A 10,070-nucleotide genomic window follows, 5' to 3' on the forward strand; every position below is an offset into this window, starting at 1 on the left:
CAGATCCTCCCCCAATCTAAATCCAATTGTTCAATCGCCAGATCATCATAGTGCTCTGTATGATGACATTGTGTTGGAAGACGAGGCTGCATCCACACCCTCTCCAAGGAGGTCTCCAACGCCGCAGCCGCCACCTCCAAGGAGGTCTCCAACGCCACTGCCAACACCTCCAAGGAGGTCTCCAACGCCGCTGCCAACACCTCCAAGGAGGTCTCCAACGCCTCCCCCGCCCCCGCCTACCAAGAAGCCTAGCAAGAGGCCAGCCCCTCAAACAAAGAACCAGTCCCCGCCTGCAAAGAAAGCCACCGTGAAACCAAGGGTTATTCTCAAAATAATATCTGAAGAGAAGGAAGAAGGAACTGATGCATATAAAAAAGACATGTCTAGATTCTATGACAAACTTAAAATGAATCAAGAAGCAAGGAGAAACCCAGAGAAACCGTACTTCTTCGTAGCTCCGAATATTTTAAGAAAAAAGGTGACTTCTTACCAGCATCAACAGCGGGAATCTCGTAAGCCGTCCAAATCAACGTTATCAGACTATGACCGCACTCTCACCAAGTCAATTGAGGTGGCACAGAAAAAGAAGCGGGCAGGGAAAGGAGTTGCCCAACTCGGACAACAAGCGCACCAATCAATCCCCCCGCTAGTTGTTGGTAATGAATATGGTTCGAATTTAGGATTAATGCATCAGGCAAACATACCTCCGGATGTCGATTTGGATCACCTTGGTGAATTTCTTGATGAGACTGGTCTCGACCTTTACCAGATGTTTGGTGATGGAAACATTGAGAGTGCGGCGGAGGTTGATATTTGGAAGAAAAAATTTGTACTAGGCCAGAGTCTATACAACCCTCAAGCCTTATCTGATCTGGGGACGCAAATGTACCTGCTAAACAAGTGGTACATGCAGGCGTCTACCAGTGGAGACTTCTGCGTTGGTGTCAGAATTAGAGACGAACATTGGTTCCGTGGCGATGATGTTATGTATGTTGACTTTGCAGAATTTCATCAACTATGCCACCTGACCTCTCTGGACAAAGTTATCATTAGCTGCTATTGCCTGTAAGTAATAATTCTTTCGATCTATTATTAAACTCATCATATGTGTGTATATGCATATAAATTATCCTAACAAGTACTATATATATGCAGATTTACAATGACAGAGCTCAGAAAGGAAGGCTGCAATGAAATTGGTTTTGTTGATCCCCATATAGTATTCAAAGACCCAATTACTCCAATGACTAATTGGAAGTCTGAGTCAGAGAGTAACCTCATGAACTTCTTAGTGAACCAACGCCACAAGAAGGATATACTCTTTCCCTATAACTTCAAGTGAGTGTTAATCATGTCGATCATAGCCTTAATGGCTCATATGTTGATTCTAGTTAATTAATGAGTGTTATGCGTTATATCCTATAAACACATGCAGCAATCACTGGATATTGATGGACATTGATCTGGTGAAAAGTCACTTGATAATCTATGACTCGATGAGAAAACCACAACAAGACTACCAAGATATGATAGATATTATCCAGAGGTAATTTCGGGATCTCTAGCAACTATATATACACACAAACATGATGATTAACTATATCTGATGACGTGGCAAATTTTTTATTGGGTAGTGTTTGGAAAACCTTTATTGAGAAGCAACACATGGAAAAATGCAAAGCGCCACTGAATGTAATCCCATTGAAAGTAAGTCCCCTGAATCGCATCATCTTTATTAATTAAACATATAGCTTTCACCGGATCACCAGATTGGATGACAAATCTTTTTCTCGTAAAGTGGTGTCTGAGGCAGGAACAGGGGAACAACTACTGTGGTTACTATGTTTGCAAGTTTATCAAGGTGGTCTCCCAAAGAACTCCTACAGAGAGACTCAAAGTACGTTAAAAATACACTATATATTCATTTAATTATTATTATTGATTGTGTTACTATGTCTTTATATATATATATGTACATATATTAATTTATTTTCCTTTAATTCAAACCTGTAGACTCGATGGTTGGAGGAAAAGGTCATACGGCAAGACCAAATCAAAGCAATTCAAGAGTCTATAGCCGGATTTTTTAATGAGCAGGTCATCGATTCCAAGGGCGAGTTCTACTTCGACCCAACACTGCCATTGAAGCCAAGCTAGAGGATGAGAAGAAACTTGTTATGTCACAACAACTATAATGCAATCTTTTGTAATATATGCACATGAAATAATATAATGTAAAATACACATATGCATGCATGCATGTAAATATATATATGATGCATGCATGCATATATATATATATATATATTTCTATGATTGAATTGTGTGATTTAATACGTTCATTGTGCTTGAACCGAAACATACTATATGCGCGTATAAATGTATAATTAGCAGCGTACAATACGACTTCGAAAACCTATTTTGAAAAGAAAACAAAAAAATGAAAAGAAAAGAAAAAAGAAAAAAACCTTTAGTCCCGGTTCGTATTACCAACCGGGACTAAAGGTGCCGGCCATCGTGGCATGTCAGGAGGCACCTTTAGTCCCGGTTGGTGTTACCCACCGGGACTAAAGGTCCTCCTTTAGTCCCGGTTCCTGACCCGGGACTAAAGGACCCCCCCTTTAGTCCCGGATGCTTGCTCCCGGGTGGGGAACCGGGACTAGAGGGGGTTCCCCACCGGGAGTAAAGCTCGGTTCTATACTAGTGATAGCACTGGATATGTGAGTTTGTGCTGATGCCACCGGTCCAAGATGTTAAAATCATCATCTAAATGGTTCATAGTGTCACAGTCCAAGTAAGAAACAAGTTCAGAAACATTAGAACCTGAAGAACTTGCAGCCTGCAGCAGGGCAGTTGCAGATGTATCTCTAGCCATGATTAGAGTAGCAGCTGCAGTATGCATACCACCACCAGCACCAACATCACTATCATCATCATAAATCTCATCCCAAGCAGACCTTTTTTACCAGATAGGTTAGGAGGGGCAGTCCTCCTCAACCTAACACCTCCATATTTCTCCTCATACTTATTGTAGACATCAGTAAGTCGAGCTCTAGTGCCAACCTGGTAAGCACTATAATCTATACTAGTAAGGGTACCCAACCTCCTAAGCACTCTAATGAAACCTTTCATTTTAGCTCTGGGGTCCAGGATGAATGCAAAAGAATAAAGCAAAGGTATGTCCCTCCAGTATTTATTATATTTGTCTATCATAGGTTGAACCACAGGTCTGATTTGATTATCATTAGCATAATTCTTTAGGTGCATAGCAATCTTAACAAGATAATGAATCATGAGTGGAGATGTAGGATAGTACACACCAGACAATGCAACTGTAGCATCATAAAACAGTTCAAGAAATTTAAGCACTTTTTTTGCCATAGCCCAATGGTCATCAGTTAAAAGCAACTGACCACCTTCAGCCCTAGGATATTGAGCATGGATGAAAGTAGTGAATGAGACCTTATGTGGAAACAAATGCTTAAGCATTAGGTATGTAGAATTCCACCTAACTTCCATGTCTAGTTGAAATTTTCTCGGCCTAACACCAGTGGCAATGCAGTAACTTTTATATGCAGCAATTCTTTGGTTAGATGAGTTTAAGAAAGATATTGCAATTCTAAAATTTTCAATCAAAGGCTTAAGAGCAGTTAGGGCCTCCTTAACAATCAGATTGATAATGTGACATGCACAACGCTGATGCAAGAACATAGAATTAACTGCATTGTCTAAATCACCACTATCATTAGATGATGCATTGACCACAACTTCAATACCAAGATATTTAGAAAGAACAGGTCAAAGTTTTTGCATGGCTGATACATTAGATGATGCATTGTCCAAAGTAACAGCAAATACTTTTCCAGTCAAACCATAATCAACAAGCACAGATGCAACAAGATCAGCAATGTTTTGTCCATTGTGGGAACAATCAATAAGCCTAAGACCAAGCACTCTCTTCTCTAGTTGCCAATCAGAGTTTATGTAGTGAGCAACAACACTAAGGTAGTCCTCTTTGGCATTACCAGACCAAATATCAGAGGTTAGACACACACAATTAACACTAGCAGAACTAACAGTCTCAACAAGCTTAGCCTTCCAATCAGAGAAGTATTTAAGCATGTCTCTAGTGGTGGTTTGCCTAGAGACTGAAACAAATTTAGGATTATGAGCAGTTCTAATGTATTCTTCAAATGCATATGATTCTCCCGAAGAGATAGGAACATCAAGCCTAGCAAGCAATCGAACCAGTTGAGTACGAGCAACAATAGGGCAGTACTCCCAATTACGCATACTACCATCAGGATTAAAAGAGATCTGTGACTGAGACATGCGAGTTTTTTCACGCCTCCTAGGGCATTTATCCCTATGTCGGGTGAGGTGACCAGTGCCACCACTAGAGAGCCCAGAGTCTTCCTTAGAGCAATGGATGCACTTAGCTCCATACCTGACCTTCTTACCATTCACTGTTTTGAAGAGTTTCTTGAAATCAAGCCACACTGCCGAGGTAGAGGGACGGGACCCCTTGCCGTTATTCTCTTCCCCGTCCTCTGCTTGATCATCGCAGGGCTCGAGGACGATGGGAGCTTGAACGTTACGGCCGAACAGCTCCGCGGCGTCCTCGCGCAGGTCGTCTTCGTCATCATCTCCGGCCAACCCGCACAATCGCCTCTCTTGGTTGGAACCGACCTCAAGCGTCTCATCGTCGGATCCAGCCATCACCACTCGTCGGTGCCCCAGTCCCTCAACGGCTTCAGACAAAACAGAGTAAGGGTTAGTACAGATTGAGGGTTAGGGTTAGGGTTATGGATTTACCTTCAAAGCCGGAGCACCAGAGTCGCCGGCGAGGTCGACGAGGCACGGATCCGGCGAGCACAGAGAGGAAATCGACGGATCCAGAGAGGAAACCGATGGATCCGATGAGGTCGACGACGGATCCGGCGAGGACGAAGCGAGATCAAGGGTTAGGGTTAGGGATTGTGCTAGTGCCGGCCAGCGGAGGCCGGAGATCCGACGGATCCGGCGAGGAAACCGATGGATCCGGTGAGGACGAAGAGAGATCAAGGGTTAGGGTTAGGGATTGAGCAAGGGTTAGGGTTAGGGATTGTGCCCGTGCCGGCCAGCGATGGCTCCAGAGGACACCGGAGAGCGAGAAGAAGAGAGGAAGTCGAAGGCGAGAGAGGAGAGCGAGTCACCGACGCGGCGAGAGAAGAGAGCGAGGCAAGAGAGGAGCGGGCGAGAGGGCGCTGCGGGGAAGAGCCGAGAGCGAGGCGAGACTGCGAGAGAGACAGAGAGCAAATGAATTAGGGCAACGGAGTCGGAGACTGAGAGGGAGGCGCTGCTGTTTTATACCTCTGATTACAACGGTCGGATTCAACGGTTGGATGGGAGCAACGCCGGGGATCCAACGGTCAGCTGCGGCCGAGCCGTGCCGCTGCCGGGCCGGCCCATATAGCGTGCCGTGCCCGGGCCGGCACCGCGGGCCAGAATGGCGGCCCAGGCATGGCACTAAGGCCGGCCCGGGCCAGGCACGGGCACGAAGGCCGTCGGGCGGGGCCGTTCCTAGGCCGTGTTTAATCGTGTCGTGCTTGGGCCGGCCCGTAGTGCCCGGGCCAAATGGAAAACTATACACGCAAAAGCTAGGCGGCCCGTATCTGTTATTCCACTGCTGACAATGGCAAGTATTCTGATGAACAGAAGCAAAACTTGCGTTATATATATAGGGTGCCGCGCGCTCCAGAAGAGATGTTTTTTAGTTTCTTTCTTGTCTCTACATATCAGCTCAAAATTTGTTGTGCGCTTCTGATTTGAAAACTAAATTATCAATTTGGAAGCTGGATCTCTATGTTATAAGAAAATAGATTTATAGTTACGAGCTTCTACTTGTATGGTTTAAATGGAGGCAGGTTCACACTTCACAACCGTCTTCAGTTTTGGACCTGTTTTTCCAATCTCGATGTGAGCAGTAAGCACTGAGATGAAAGATTTAGCTAGCTAGCTTGAGTTCAAAACTTCAAATATATATAGCTCTTGAATTTCAAGTAGTTGTGGCCTACTGCCTTTTCATAAAAAAAAAGTAAACAGAACTAGGAATGAAACGGTCTGTAATGCAAGTCCAAAAACACCCTGAAATATAAATTAAAGAAAGCTAGACCAGTTGGTCTTGCTGTGCGATTTGCACCCTGTCGCCCAGAGTTCAAACCCTCTTAGGGGCGGATTTATTGGTCAGATGAGGCGTAGTTTATCTGCGCGTTGAAAAAAAATCCCCTCGTCTGTCCCAGGTTAAAGCATAGGTCTAAGACCAGCCTAGTCTCACAGGAGCTACGGTGCCGCTGTGTATGAGTGCGGTAGAGATTCGGGGTTTTTCTTGACCCTGCATGAAAAGGTTTTCTTCTTAAACACAATGCCGGCTCGGTGCTGTCTTACGTGGGTTGAGTTTTTTTTTTAATTAAAGAACACCAATTTATGTGCTATAGCAGGCAGTACAAAATCACCTGAAAGATATAGATATGTATAAGTAGTTAGGGGGAAAAAGTGGCTGTCAACGGGGAAAGATATTATTTGGATGCTATATTCACCAACCGAAAGCTAGAACACTCTAGCGCACGAATAAAGTCCGTGAACACGCCGTACATAAACCATGGATTCTCACTTCGAGGTTCGAGCATGGACCAGCACGGCGCGCATGGCGGCAACATGGCCAGGCAGCATGCATGCCCATCTAGCCGAAGGTGTTGAACAGCGATGGCAGGTAGAAGCCAGGCGCGCCGTGGCAGGTAACTCTTCGAGGACGGTGCCGTAGTCACAGAACTCGAAGGGCAACACCGGCGAGGCAGTACGGCGGCGGCGGGCGGAGCGGTGCGGGAGGGCAGAGCAGCAGCAGGCGTTAATGTCCGCGCCGGTCATATGCAGGCGAGCGCCGCCGCCTCCGGCGGCGCGGCGGCGGAGTTGCCATCCTGCTGCTTGCCCCGCTTCTTCTTCTCCTGCTGTAGGAGATGCCGCGCGCCCTGGACTGCGCGTCGCGGACGTCGCGCAGGTACAGCCTGACGGCGCGCTCGGCGAAGGGGTTGGCTGCGTCGCCGTCGACACCGCCGACGCCACGGCCGTCGGCGGCGGGCTGCTGCGACTGCGACGACGTCCAGATCCCACCACGCGCGCCGTGGCGCTCCTCAAAGGTGGCACGGAGGCGGCCGACGAGCGCGTCGAGGCTGCCCCACGCCTGGCGCAGCGGGCACTGGCACGGCGCCGCGGCCACCGCCGGGCCGCCGCCGCCGCCGTACGCAGCGCAGGACGGCGCGTGCACGCGCGTCTTGCCGAAGCGGTCGAGGGTAGCGCAGGAACTCGAGCACGTGCGCGCCGCTGCAGCGGCACAGCTCCAGCGGCGGGCGGTGCGCCGCCAGGTACCGCGTGAAGGTGTGCCAGTCCCGCCGCTTCTGCGACTCGTACCGGCTCGGCCGCCGCGGCGGCGACCACGACCGCGCGCCGCCGCCGCTCGTCGACATGTACGTGTCTGGGAAGAGCTGCAGATGAGAGATCGAGCGAGGGTTGATCGACGAGCGAGCTTCCCGGCCGGCAGGGGACTGTGCGGCCCGCCGGCCGGCCGCTCAATATATATAGCGGGGCCGCGGCCGTCAGGAGGCCAGCTAGTAGCTAGTGTCCAGGTGAAGCAGCTGCCAATGGCGTGGAGCTAGCTAGGGCGAAGATGCCGCGCGCGGCAGACACGCACAGGTGCAGGGATGGCTGGCATGCATGCAACGATGCAGGCAGTAGGCTAGCTAGGTGGTGACGCGTCGACAGGGCGTGCAAGGAGCGAGGCGGGCGCGGGGCTCGGCCGCGCGAGGCACGCGCCGCCTGCCGTCATGTCAAGTCGATGGATCGATCAGGACGACGCTCTGGCTCTGTGCTGCTGCTGTAGCTGCCATGCCATCGTCTGCCAACGCGTGCAGTGCAGCAGTGACGAGGGATCTCTTCATTTGACTGGCCGATTGGGTGGGGGGACGACGACATGACATGATCCGGCGCGGCGGCTCGCTCGTCGGGCGGTCGTCGATGGGTCCATGGCCGGCGTCATGGTCGCTGCGATCGATCAGACGGCAGGCTTGGCAGTCGTGTGATGACGACATGTCCCCGTGACCCGTGCTCCTGCCTGCCAGAGAGAGTCATGCGTCTTGTCATTTGTCAATGTCATGCATGCAGTGACCGGCATCGCATAAAAAATCTTTCCGCAAATGGTGCGGATACATAGGAGTAGCTTATCCTTATTTTTTACTTAATAATAATTTTTAAATAATTTTATTTTTTAATTTAAGTATAAATTTTCTTTCTCCGTCTGCCTCTACTGTATCCAAGTCTGCGCTACCTTTTATATAGACTATTGTCATTTTCCTCTTCTGTTCATTTTTCCCACTTCTATCTCATGGTAGCGCACTGAGATAGGAAACTTAACTGAGGCGGGCAAAAAGGTTAACCGAGACGGTTTTTACAATCACCTCGGACTAAAGGTCACGGTTAATCGTTGCATTAACCGAGGTAGTTGGTCGCCCACCTAGGTTAATCAAATAAAAAAACAAAAAAAATGAAAACCCATGGACACCAAGCCCATCCACGGCCCACCAAGCCCACTCATGGGTCGTCGCCGTCGCCGCTCGCCGGATTTGAGCACCCCGCGCCGCGCCTTTGCTACGGATCCGGTTGCACCACCATCGGATCCGCGCCTCGAGAACTAGATCCACCGCGCGGGGGAGCACGGGCGGCCAGATCCGGCTGCTCCACAACCGAATCCGCTCGCTTCTCCACCATCGCTACCAGATTCACTCGCCGCTCCACCACTGGCACCGTCACGGAGGAGATCGAAGGGCGTGGGGATGAGGGGCGCCATCGCAGCGGAGGGGGCGACGTCGGGCCGCCGCGCCCGCGAGGCCCGCGCCGCCGGGTGTCTAGGCCGTCGCTCCCGCGTGGTCCTCCCAGGGCCTCCAGATCCACTCGGGTGAGGGAGAGGGAGAGGGAGTGTGAGGCACGGGAGAGGAAAGAGAGGGAGAGGAGGCACGGGAGGGAGAGTGTCGGGGACCAATACGAGGGTACCCGAAGAGGATGAGCTAATGACCATCAACATTGATTCATTCGAGGAGTCAAAAGCGCAACTACAACTCCAACCGACCCTTAGGCGCGCAAGCTCCGCCTCGCCCGACCCCAAGGCCGCGGGTTCCGTCGCGCCCGACCTCTGGGGGCGGTCTCTTGCCTCGCCAACACCGAGGCCGTGGGCTTCGTCTCGGCCCGACCCAGAGGTCGCGGGCTCCGCCTCGCCCGATCTCTAGGGAGGGCTCCCGCCTCGCCCAACCCCGAGACCGCGGGTTCCGTCTCGCCCGACCTCTAGGGCGGGCTCCACCTCGCTCGCCCACCGACGCCATGGGTTTCGCCTCGCCTGACACCGAGGTCGCGGGCTCCGCCTCGCCTGACCTCTAGGGGCGGGCTCCGCCTCGCCCAACACCGAGGCCGTGGGCTCCGCCTCGCCTAACCTTGAGGCCACGAGCTCCGCCTCGCCCAACCCCAAGGCTGCAGGCTCCGTCTCGCTCGGCCTTTGGGGAAGGGCAACGTCTCGCTCGATCCCGAGGCTGGCTTCGCCTCACCAGACCCTGAGGCCACGGGTTCTGTTTCGCCCGACGGAGACCCATACCGTCGCCAACCACTCCAGGTCCAAGCGTATGGGCCTAGGTCAAAGCTCTGACACCAGGGAAGAGACCGGCAAGCCTCGATGTAACCCATGGCCATGACGGGCCATACCGGAGGATTGACATCAAGAACAGCGTCGGGCGTACCGGTGCTGTTCTGTCTAACCCCCGTATAAACACTGACAGGCGCGTCAGTTCACCATGACGTCCGCTAGGACAGAGTGGAGCACCATGACCGGCAAACGACACATGCGCATGGCGCCAGTGACGGACAGGGCCACAACATGACGCCACCCCTATTGACATCTACAGGGTTGGTGGGACCCGTGTAAAGGAGAAGAAGGACCCAGCGACCCTGAAGCCCTTCGGCCCTCTCCTGTTCTTCTCTTTCCCTCTGCTGTA

At 51.0% G+C, this 10,070-nt stretch overlaps 1 pseudogene; it reads right to left on the reverse strand.

Annotated features, from left to right (window-relative positions):
* Window positions 1-6,721: 6,721 nt before the first annotated feature.
* LOC136545150 (protein G1-like) lies at window positions 6,722-7,502 on the reverse strand (annotated as a pseudogene).
* Window positions 7,503-10,070: the final 2,568 nt, after the last annotated feature.

Source organism: Miscanthus floridulus, chromosome 3, assembly GCF_019320115.1.
Source record: "Miscanthus floridulus cultivar M001 chromosome 3, ASM1932011v1, whole genome shotgun sequence".
NCBI classification, from domain to species: Eukaryota; Viridiplantae; Streptophyta; class Magnoliopsida; order Poales; family Poaceae; genus Miscanthus; species Miscanthus floridulus.